This window comes from Pseudophryne corroboree, chromosome 7 (genome assembly GCF_028390025.1).
Source record: "Pseudophryne corroboree isolate aPseCor3 chromosome 7, aPseCor3.hap2, whole genome shotgun sequence".
Taxonomy (NCBI): domain Eukaryota; kingdom Metazoa; phylum Chordata; class Amphibia; order Anura; family Myobatrachidae; genus Pseudophryne; species Pseudophryne corroboree.
In genome coordinates this window covers 506,172,018-506,184,386 of record NC_086450.1, presented here as the reverse complement: position 1 = coordinate 506,184,386, position 12,369 = coordinate 506,172,018, and the positions used below count along the sequence as shown (strand labels likewise).

General features: G+C 44.1%; 1 long non-coding RNA gene across 1 annotated transcript; it reads right to left on the bottom strand.

Moving 5' to 3' along the window:
• Positions 1–1,271: 1,271 nt before the first annotated feature.
• LOC134943951 (uncharacterized) lies at positions 1,272–11,999 on the bottom strand. The gene is made up of 3 exons (XR_010181838.1): positions 11,672–11,999; positions 2,535–3,176; positions 1,272–1,405 (listed from the first exon to the last, which is right to left on the bottom strand). It is a non-coding gene; the product is annotated as an uncharacterized LOC134943951 (long non-coding RNA).
• Between the last annotated feature and the right edge of the window lie 370 nt (positions 12,000–12,369).

Below are 12,369 nucleotides of genomic sequence, written 5' to 3'. Positions count from 1 at the left end.
TAGCACCACATAGACACTAGAGGTCAATCATGACCCCTAGTGTTTATGTGCCATTCCACAATGCCGTGCGGTGCACAATGACGTCATCGTGCACCGCACAGCAGTGACAGCCAGCACCAGGGGGCACCACCAGTAGCGGATCTTGTCACGGCGGCGGCGCCCTCTGGATGGCCGCAGCACCCTCTGGAAGGCGGAGCGCCGGACAAAAATCCTGTGTGCCCGTAGCAAGATCCGCTACTGTGTGAACTGTTAAATCCCAAATGCAAGTGCCAAATCCAGTACTGTATGTACCTTTGAGCAAATGTATGGAGTAAGTAGACTGATAGTCGTGGTTAGGTCAGGAGACTGTCTGTGCACAACAGGGGAAACGTAACATAAGTCAGTTGCGCGTTTCGCCAAGGACAGGACTTGGGGGAGACGTTTAAAAATGCACAACTGCAATTGGCCACGCTCTTGTATTTAAGACACAGTGAGCAAGCCAGGTAGATGTATATAGCCTTCTAAAGAGTGGAGGAGTGGGCAGGTGAGGAGTTATCCATAGCAGCCAATGGCCCTCATTCCGAGTTGATCGCTCAGTTTTTCGTTCGCACAACATATTCGCAAAGTTGCGTTATTGTAGTAAATGTGCGAACAACCGCCCCCAACGTATGTTTGCACATTCGTACGCAGTATTACACAAAGTGGGCGTACGCCAAAAGACATCGCAGTAATGCGAAACCATCGCAGCATTGCGAAGCCTTCGCAAAAATACATATTTCCTCCTAAAAATACTAAGTTGTAGTAGTTTTACTCATTTATCAATAAAAATTCACATTTTTAAGGAAAAATGCACAAATTAGTTTCTTTTTGCGATTAAGTGAAATTACCCCTTTCATTTTATAGTCAACAAGCCCTTGTCAATTACGAATCCAATTAGTGTAATGATTGATAATGTTCCTAAACAATTAAGTCAGCCCAAAGAACATTATTAACACTTTGTTGCCATAATTGGCCATCAACATGTAAAAGTGTTTGAAATAAATGTTTTTTTATGTTTTAAAAATTTTTTTTTTTTTTTTTAAATATGTTGTTTGTGAATGAAGGTGTTTACATGTTTATTAACACAATAATCTCCTAACAGTTTGTTATTTTAAAAACTTAAGTTACATGTGAGTAATGTTTAATGTAAACTATTTCAGCCTGCCATTCTGCTGATCGTTTTTTGCATTAATAAGCACAACACCCGGTTAACTTGAAACTTTTTTTTTTTATTTTGTTATAATTTTGGCAACATTAATAATGTTAAAAATTAAAAAAAATCAGGCAAATTTGCCCAATTCATCTACACAACGCAATAAGCCAGCAAGGTGTTGTCGCATTCTTGAAAGAATGCCTCCAAAACTTCCTGGATCTCCAACTGCAACATCTGAAATTAAGATGCAACATAAACATTAATAACTGAATTACATTACTTATTATCCAAGAAAGGCACAAAGCACCCTTAAATGCAGGCATGTCAAAACTGATGTCCTCCAGCTGTTGTGAAACTACATCTACCAGCATGTCTTTTACCAGTTTTGTGGTCAGAGAATGCAAAATGGGTGTCAGGGCATGCTGTTTTTTTTTAATGTAAACCAGCATGAGGGCCACAGTTTGGACAGGCCTGCTTTAATGCCTAAGTGACTACATCATGGCTGCTTTAAGGCTAAATCAGTAGCATAATACACAATCCTGCTCAGCAATGTTTTTTTTATAAATTAGAAAGTGAACCACACCATGTTGTCCATTTAATACTATGGGAGTTCAATTTAAGATGGGAAGTAGACCATAGCAAACAAACAAATTAAACATGTTATCTTGTAAAAGTGGACATAACAATTTAATTTATAATCTTATTGGTTGCTATGGTCAACATCCCATGTTAAAGATAACTACCATCTTAGTAAATGTAACACTATTTTGCCATTCTGTCCCATCTGGACTGAGGATAATTAATTTTAAGGAGGTTTGGTCCTGCATGATCACACTGCATATCAACATCTTCCAAAGGACTACATATCCTAGCATGCACACAATCCATGTAAATTCAGTTTCCTAAATAAGGTCAAACAGGTTTAATATTTTTAATTTTGCAATTTCTGAGTGTAACTTTAACACCCCAAATCATTGTGTTGTTCTGCTGGCTAACAAAGTGAAGCATGTGTTTTGAAAGTGCAAACATTATGAATAGAGAGGCACAAGTGTAAAAGACTAACAACATACTAAACTGCACTCAGCTATAAATGATTTTGTGAAAAATTAACACATATTAAACTATGTATTCCTGGCAACCCTGTCAAACGAATTAGTGTCGACCTAGAGTGGACACACAACACATTGCACACATAAACACTACATATAATGATACTCTCAAAATATCAATGCAACATGAACACCATCAATAAGAGCTCAAAATGTGTACCTTGCTCGCTGATTTTAAACAGTACAACAGTGCATGTTTGTACATTGTAAGTGTAAGTAGGTCATATTTTGACATGAAATGTAAAAACACTTACTTTCATCAGCAACATTAGGGTCACCACTGACCCCATCAGGGGCTTCTTCTGCCCATTCGGTGGGTGGTGAAGGCAGTTGGATGGGGGAAGGAGGAGGGATTGGGGAAGGAGGAGGGATGGGGGAAGGAGGCTGGATGGGTGAAGGAGGAGGGTTTGGGGAAGGAGGAGAGATGGTGTAAGGAGGAGGGTTTGGGAAAGTAATTTCTGAGGGTGGGTCTGATTGAGAGGGCGAGGGGGGCGGAGAGAATGTTAGGCCAATAGAGGGTGAGGGGGGCTGAGAAGGTGAGTTGGTAGTAGAAGGAGAAGGGGAATGGGAAGGAGGAGAAGGGGTCACAGAAAGAGAAGGAGAGGTGGGCTGAGAAGGGGAGTGGAAAGTGGAGTGGGCCTGGGAAGCTGAGGGTGCCTGGGAAGCTGAGGGGGACTGGGAAGCTGAGGGGGACTGGGAAGCTGAGGGGGACTGGGAAGCTGAGGGTGATTGTGAAGCTGAGGGGGATTGGGAAGCTGAGGGGGCCTGGGAAGCTGAGGGGGATTGGGAAGTGGAGGGGGAGTGAGAAGGGGAGGGGGACTGGGAAGTGGAGGGGGAGTGAGAAGGGGAAGGGGGCTGAGAAGGTGCCTGATGTGGTCTTTGCCGTTGTGGTCATCCTATAATGATAATTTTGTAAAAAGTTAGTTAGCATGTTAAATTACATACTAAACAATTGTAAATCTCACAGTTCTGTTCCATTTAAAAGACACAGTGGTTTTTTTTAATAAAAAAAACACATTTTTAAAATCTCTTCATGTTGCCCACAGCAACCAAAATGAGTCCAAACAATTATTTGGACGCTCATTCCTTAATCTATTCCATTGAGTCATATTGATTGGTCTAGGCAACATCACCTGATCACTATTCCAGCCACCTTATTATATAGACACCACTGTTCAAGTTTTTGGTTACAGTTTCCTGCCTGGGTATTAATTCTGGACAACATACACTTGTTTGGTGACACTTTGCTACAGTCAGTACTGTTTGCCCTAACCACACACACTGTCCTATTTTTAAAAAATGTTCACTCAGTGTTGCAATTAGCCTACCACTTAGTGTACATTTGCACAATTTATGCTAATAATCTTATGTAATGTAACTTACTGCGTGCATGCATTTCCCTGATTTGCTGGCGGATCTCCGCCAACAGTTCGGGAGTCCTCCTGCGGAGATCACTCCATCTCCTCTCCAGCTGGATGATTGTCCGCCTGCTGCGGACGCGAGACCGCAGTAGGTGGCGGACCTCCGCGTAGGCCTCGCGCTTAACCCGATTTGGGATGAAGCGCCCAACGCGGCCTACGCGGCGGTCCATCACCGCAACCAGTACGCGGAGCTCCCGCCTGGTGAAAGGTGCCGCACGCATCATGGCAATGGCGTTTTCCTTATTTGGGAATATATTTATAGTGTCTGTTAGCATGTGATTGGTCCAAATTCTATGCTGTCATTTCTAATAACTTTATTGATCTTTGCAATGCTGTGAAGAGCAGAGTGTTATTTCGCACGAGCGGAAATACGCATTCGCAGAAGCAAATTTAACTAAATAAAATTATAATTGTTAAAAAATCAAACACAGACACAGACACAGACACACACACAGTTTTTTAAAAATTTAGATACATATCTGTGTACTCACCACAGTTGGTGTGATCATTCAGCTGGACAGTCACAAAGTGATCAACATTCAGTTTCATTTGTTTGTGTGTTTGTTTAAATAATCAGGATTTTAGTAGAGATGAGCGGGTTCGGTTTCTCTGAAACCGAACCCGCACGAACTTCATGTTTTTTTTACGGGTCCGAGCAGACTCGGATCCTCCCGCCTTGCTCGGTTAACCCGAGCGCGCCCGAACGTCATCATGACGCTGTCGGATTCTCGCGAGACTCGGATTCTATATAAGGAGCCGCGCGTCGCCGCCATTTTCACACGTGCATTGAGATTGATAGGGAGAGGACGTGGCTGGCGTCCTCTCCATTAGAAATTAGATTAGAAGAGAGAGAGAGATTGTGCAGAGTCAGACAGAGTTTACCACAGTGACCAGTGCAGTTGTTGTTAGTTAACTTTTATTTATTTTAATATAATATATCCGTTCTCTGCTATATCCGTTCTCTGCCTGAAAAAAAACGATACACAGCAGCAGCCAGTCACACAGTGTGACTCAGTCTGTGTGCACTCAGCTCAGCCCAGTGTGCTGCACATCAATGTATAAAAGGCAAAGCTTATAATAATTGTGGGGGAGACTGGGGAGCACTGCAGGTTGTTATAGCAGGAGCCCCCAGGAGTACATAATATTATATTAATTTAAAATTAAACAGTGCACACTTTTGCTGCAGGAGTGCCACTGCCAGTGTGACTAGTGGTGACCAGTGCCTGACCACCAGTATAGTAGTATATTGTTGTATGTATTGTATACTATCTCTTTATCAACCAGTCTATATTAGCAGCAGACACAGTACAGTGCGGTAGTTCACGGCTGTGGCTACCTCTGTGTCGGCAGTCGGAACTCGGCAGGCAGTCCGTCCATCCATAATTGTATTACAATATATACCACCTAACCGTGGTATTTTTTTTTCTTTCTTTATACCGTCGTCATAGTGTCATACTAGTTGTTACGAGTATACTACTATCTCTTTATCAACCAGTGTACAGTGCGGTAGTTCACGGCTGTGGCTACCTCTGTGTCGGCAGTCGGCAGGCAGTCCGTCCATCCATAATTGTATTATTATTATAATATATACCACCTAACCGTGGTTTTTTTTTCATTCTTTATACCGTCATAGTGTCATACTAGTTGTTACGAGTATACTACTATCTCTTTATCAACCAGTGTACAGTGCGGTAGTTCACGGCTGTGGCTACCTCTGTGTCGGCAGTCGGCAGGCAGTCCGTCCATCCATAATTGTATTATTATTATAATATATACCACCTAACCGTGGTTTTTTTTTCATTCTTTATACCGTCGTCATAGTGTCATACTAGTTGTTACGAGTATACTACTATCTCTTTATCAACCAGTGTACAGTGCGGTAGTTCACGGCTGTGGCTACCTCTGTGTCGGCAGTCGGCAGGCAGTCCGTCCATCCATAATTGTATTATTATTATAATATATACCACCTAACCGTGGTTTTTTTTTCATTCTTTATACCGTCGTCATAGTGTCATACTAGTTGTTACGAGTATACTACTATCTCTTTATCAACCAGTGTACAGTGCGGTAGTTCACGGCTGTGGCTACCTCTGTGTCGGCAGTCGGCAGGCAGTCCGTCCATCCATAATTGTATTATTATTATTATAATATATACCACCTAACTGTGGTATTTTTTTTTCTTTCTTTATACCGTCGTCATAGTGTCATACTAGTTGTTACGAGTATACTACTATCTCTTTATCAACCAGTGTACAGTGCGGTAGTTCACGGCTGTGGCTACCTCTGTGTCGGCAGTCGGCAGGCAGTCCGTCCATCCATAATTGTATTATTATTATAATATATACCACCTAACTGTGGTATTTTTTTTCTTTCTTTATACCGTCGTCATAGTGTCATACTAGTTGTTACGAGTATACTACTATCTCTTTATCAACCAGTGTACAGTGCGGTAGTTCACGGCTGTGGCTACCTCTGTGTCGGCAGTCGGCAGGCAGTCCGTCCATCCATAATTGTATTATTATTATAATATATACCACCTAACCGTGGTTTTTTTTTTTCTTTCTTTATACCGTCGTCATAGTGTCATACTAGTTGTTACGAGTATACTACTATCTCTTTATCAACCAGTGTACAGTGCGGTAGTTCACGGCTGTGGCTACCTCTGTGTCGGCAGTCGGCAGGCAGTCCGTCCATCCATAATTGTATTATTATTATAATATATACCACCTAACTGTGGTATTTTTTTTTCTTTCTTTATACCGTCGTCATAGTGTCATACTAGTTGTTACGAGTATACTACTATCTCTTTATCAACCAGTGTACAGTGCGGTAGTTCACGGCTGTGGCTACCTCTGTGTCGGCAGTCGGCAGGCAGTCCGTCCATCCATAATTGTATTATTATTATAATATATACCACCTAACCGTGGTATTTTTTTTTCTTTCTTTATACCGTCGTCATAGTGTCATACTAGTTGTTACGAGTATACTACTATCTCTTTATCAACCAGTGTACAGTGCGGTAGTTCACGGCTGTGGCTACCTCTGTGTCGGCAGTCGGCAGGCAGTCCGTCCATCCATAATTGTATTATTATTATAATATATACCACCTAACCGTGGTTTTTTTTTCATTCTTTATACCGTCATAGTGTCATACTAGTTGTTACGAGTATACTACTATCTCTTTATCAACCAGTGTACAGTGCGGTAGTTCACGGCTGTGGCTACCTCTGTGTCGGCACTCGGCAGGCAGTCCGTCCATCCATAATTGTATTATTATTATAATATATACCACCTAACCGTGGTTTTTTTTTCATTCTTTATACCGTCGTCATAGTGTCATACTAGTTGTTACGAGTATACTACTATCTCTTTATCAACCAGTGTACAGTGCGGTAGTTCACGGCTGTGGCTACCTCTGTGTCGGCAGTCGGCAGGCAGTCCGTCCATCCATAATTGTATTATTATTATAATATATACCACCTAACTGTGGTATTTTTTTTTCTTTCTTTATACCGTCGTCATAGTGTCATACTAGTTGTTACGAGTATACTACTATCTCTTTATCAACCAGTGTACAGTGCGGTAGTTCACGGCTGTGGCTACCTCTGTGTCGGCAGTCGGCAGGCAGTCCGTCCATCCATAATTGTATTATTATTATAATATATACCACCTAACCGTGGTTTTTTTATACCACCTAACCGTGGCAGTCCGTCCATAATTGTATACTAGTATCCAATCCATCCATCTCCATTGTTTACCTGAGGTGCCTTTTAGTTCTGCCTATAAAATATGGAGAACAAAAAAGTTGAGGTTCCAAAATTAGGGAAAGATCAAGATCCACTTCCACCTCGTGCTGAAGCTGCTGCCACTAGTCATGGCCGAGACGATGAAATGCCAGCAACGTCGTCTGCCAAGGCCGATGCCCAATGTCATAGTACAGAGCATGTCAAATCCAAAACACCAAATATCAGAAAAAAAAGGACTCCAAAACCTAAAATAAAATTGTCGGAGGAGAAGCGTAAACTTGCCAATATGCCATTTACCACACGGAGTGGCAAGGAACGGCTGAGGCCCTGGCCTATGTTCATGGCTAGTGGTTCAGCTTCACATGAGGATGGAAGCACTCAGCCTCTCGCTAGAAAACTGAAAAGACTCAAGCTGGCAAAAGCACCGCAAAGAACTGTGCGTTCTTTGAAATCCCAAATCCACAAGGAGAGTCCAATTGTGTCGTTTGCGATGCCTGACCTTCCCAACACTGGACGTGAAGAGCATGCGCCTTCCACTATTTGCATGCCCCCTGCAAGTGCTGGAAGGAGCACCCGCAGTCCAGTTCCTGATAGTCAGATTGAAGATGTCAGTGTTGAAGTACACCAGGATGAGGAGGATATGGGTGTTGCTGGCGCTGGGGAGGAAATTGACCAGGAGGATTCTGATGGTGAGGTGGTTTGTTTAAGTCAGGCACCCGGGGAGACACCTGTTGTCCGTGGGAGGAATATGGCCGTTGACATGCCAGGTGAAAATACCAAAAAAATCAGCTCTTCGGTGTGGAGGTATTTCACCAGAAATGCGGACAACAGGTGTCAAGCCGTGTGTTCCCTTTGTCAAGCTGTAATAAGTAGGGGTAAGGACGTTAACCACCTCGGAACATCCTCCCTTATACGTCACCTGCAGCGCATTCATAATAAGTCAGTGACAAGTTCAAAAACTTTGGGTGACAGCGGAAGCAGTCCACTGACCAGTAAATCCCTTCCTCTTGTAACCAAGCTCACGCAAACCACCCCACCAACTCCCTCAGTGTCAATTTCCTCCTTCCCCAGGAATGCCAATAGTCCTGCAGGCCATGTCACTGGCAAGTCTGACGAGTCCTCTCCTGCCTGTGATTCCTCCGATGCATCCTTGCGTGTAACGCCTACTGCTGCTGGCGCTGCTGTTGTTGCCGCTGGGAGTCGATGGTCATCCCAGAGGGGAAGTCGTAAGCCCACTTGTACTACTTCCAGTAAGCAATTGACTGTTCAACAGTCCTTTGCGAGGAAGATGAAATATCACAGCAGTCATCCTACTGCAAAGCGGATAACTGAGTCCTTGACAACTATGTTGGTGTTAGACGTGCGTCCGGTATCCGCCGTTAGTTCACAGGGAACTAGACAATTTATTGAGGCAGTGTGCCCCCGTTACCAAATACCATCTAGGTTCCACTTCTCTAGGCAGGCGATACCGAGAATGTACACGGACGTCAGAAAAAGACTCACCAGTGTCCTAAAAAATGCAGTTGTACCCAATGTCCACTTAACCACGGACATGTGGACAAGTGGAGCAGGGCAGGGTCAGGACTATATGACTGTGACAGCCCACTGGGTAGATGTATGGACTCCTGCCGCAAGAACAGCAGCGGCGGCACCAGTAGCAGCATCTCGCAAACGCCAACTCTTTCCTAGGCAGGCTACGCTTTGTATCACCGGTTTCCAGAATACGCACACAGCTGAAAACCTCTTACGGCAACTGAGGAAGATCATCGCGGAATGGCTTACCCCAATTGGACTCTCCTGTGGATTTGTGGCATCGGACAACGCCAGCAATATTGTGTGTGCATTAAATATGGGCAAATTCCAGCACGTCCCATGTTTTGCACATACCTTGAATTTGGTGGTGCAGAATTTTTTAAAAAACGACAGGGGCGTGCAAGAGATGCTGTCGGTGGCCAGAAAAATTGCGGGACACTTTCGGCGTACAGGCACCACGTACAGAAGACTGGAGCACCACCAAAAACTACTGAACCTGCCCTGCCATCATCTGAAGCAAGAAGTGGTAACGAGGTGGAATTCAACCCTCTATATGCTTCAGAGGTTGGAGGAGCAGCAAAAGGCCATTCAAGCCTATACAATTGAGCACGATATAGGAGATGGAATGCACCTGTCTCAAGTGCAGTGGAGAATGATTTCAACGTTGTGCAAGGTTCTGATGCCCTTTGAACTTGCCACACGTGAAGTCAGTTCAGACACTGCCAGCCTGAGTCAGGTCATTCCCCTCATCAGGCTTTTGCAGAAGAAGCTGGAGGCATTGAAGAAGGAGCTAACACGGAGCGATTCCGCTAGGCATGTGGGACTTGTGGATGCAGCCCTTAATTCGCTTAACAAGGATTCACGGGTGGTCAATCTGTTGAAATCAGAGCACTACATTTTGGCCACCGTGCTCGATCCTAGATTTAAAGCCTACCTTGGATCTCTCTTTCCGGCAGACACAGGTCTGCTGGGGTTGAAAGACCTGCTGGTGACAAAATTGTCAAGTCAAGCGGAACGCGACCTGTCAACATCTCCTCCTTCACATTCTCCCGCAACTGGGGGTGCGAGGAAAAGGCTCAGAATTCCGAGCCCACCCGCTGGCGGTGATGCAGGGCAGTCTGGAGCGACTGCTGATGCTGACATCTGGTCCGGACTGAAGGACCTGACAACGATTACGGACATGTCGTCTACTGTCACTGCATATGATTCTCTCAACATTGATAGAATGGTGGAGGATTATATGAGTGACCGCATCCAAGTAGGCACGTCACACAGTCCGTACTTATACTGGCAGGAAAAAGAGGCAATTTGGAGGCCCTTGCACAAACTGGCTTTATTCTACCTAAGTTGCCCTCCCACAAGTGTGTACTCCGAAAGAGTGTTTAGTGCCGCCGCTCACCTTGTCAGCAATCGGCGTACGAGGTTACATCCAGAAAATGTGGAGAAGATGATGTTCATTAAAATGAATTATAATCAATTCCTCCGCGGAGACATTGACCAGCAGCAATTGCCTCCACAAAGTACACAGGGAGCTGAGATGGTGGATTCCAGTGGGGACGAATTGATAATCTGTGAGGAGGGGGATGTACACGGTGATATATCGGAGGGTGAAGATGAGGTGGACATCTTGCCTCTGTAGAGCCAGTTTGTGCAAGGAGAGATTAATTGCTTCTTTTTTGGGGTGGGTCCAAACCAACCCGTCATATCAGTCACAGTCGTGTGGCAGACCCTGTCACTGAAATGATGGGTTGGTTAAAGTGTGCATGTCCTGTTTTGTTTATACAACATAAGGGTGGGTGGGTGGGAGGGCCCAAGGATAATTCCATCTTGCACCTCTTTTTTCTTTTCTTTTTCTTTGCATCATGTGCTGATTGGGGAGGGTTTTTTGGAAGGGACATCCTGCGTGACACTGCAGTGCCACTCCTAGATGGGCCCGGTGTTTGTGTCGGCCACTAGGGTCGCTTATCTTTCTCACACAGTCAGCTACCTCATTGCGCCTCTTTTTTTCTTTGCGTCATGTGCTGTTTGGGGAGGGTTTTTTGGAAGGGACATCCTGCGTGACACTGCAGTGCCACTCCTAGATGGGCCCGGTGTTTGTGTCGGCCACTAGGGTCGCTTATCTTACTCACACAGCGACCTCGGTGCAAATTTTAGGACTAAAAATAATATTGTGAGGTGTGATGTGTTCAGAATAGGCTGAAAATGAGTGTAAATTATGTTTTTTGAGGTTAATAATACTTTGGGATCAAAATTACCCCCAAATTCTATGATTTAAGCTGTTTTTTAGGGTTTTTTGAAAAAAACACCCGAATCCAAAACACACCCGAATCCGACAAAAAAAATTCGGTGAGGTTTTGCCAAAACGCGGTCGAACCCAAAACACGGCCGCGGAACCGAACCCAAAACCAAAACACAAAACCCGAAAAATTTCAGGCGCTCATCTCTAGATTTTAGGTGCGAAAAAAAATAAGGACACTATTTAGCAACATCACAGTATTTTTTTGGCCAAAAAAACATTGTAAGCTTAACGTGTTAACGGATTTGATTGTTAAAAAACATTACAGATTCCAACACACCAAAAGCATTACACAATGACCTTACAATAGCAAACTAAATGTCAACATTACAAAAATAACATAAGCATACTGTGGTTTTTTTTTGTAAAAAAAAGCGAATCTTAAAACACTATACCTGAAATATTCCGCAACAATGCTTGCCCTGACTTGGCTCCCCCTCCGTGTAACACTCCCCCCACCGAAGTGTCGGACAACCCCTGGCTCCTCATCAGGCAATTCCTCTGTCTGAGGAAGCTCTACGCTACTCCTTACCGCGATGTTGTGTAGTATAGCGCACAGGACCACTAGTTTACTTGCCATCTCCGGCGAATACATGATGTCGCCACCAGTGCGGTGGAGCACACGAAACCGCCCTTTAAGGACCCCAATTGTGCGCTCCACCAGCTGCCTAGTGGCAGTAAGCGCGGAGTTAAATGCCGTCTGTGGTCCTGGCCTGGGATTACGGTAAGGAGTCATGAGCCAGGGGGTGCAAGGATATCCACGGTCTCCTGTTTGATGAGAAAACAAAATTAGAAATAGTATATTTTCAAAATTTTAAAAAATGATGACTAAAAAATGTTGACCAACTCATCCAATAACCACATGTCTGCTCGTTGACTTGATCTTAATCTGTACCATATCCCTGATTGTCTAATGACATATGCATCATGGGAGTTTCCAGGAAACTTTGCATTCAGGGAAAGGATCTGGAGGGATGGCCCACAAACAACCATTACATTCAGAGAATGAAACAGTTTCCTGTTTCGAAAAATTTCTTCATTATGTCTTGGTGGCTGAATAGCTACATGTGTGCCATCCACAACCCCAATAACA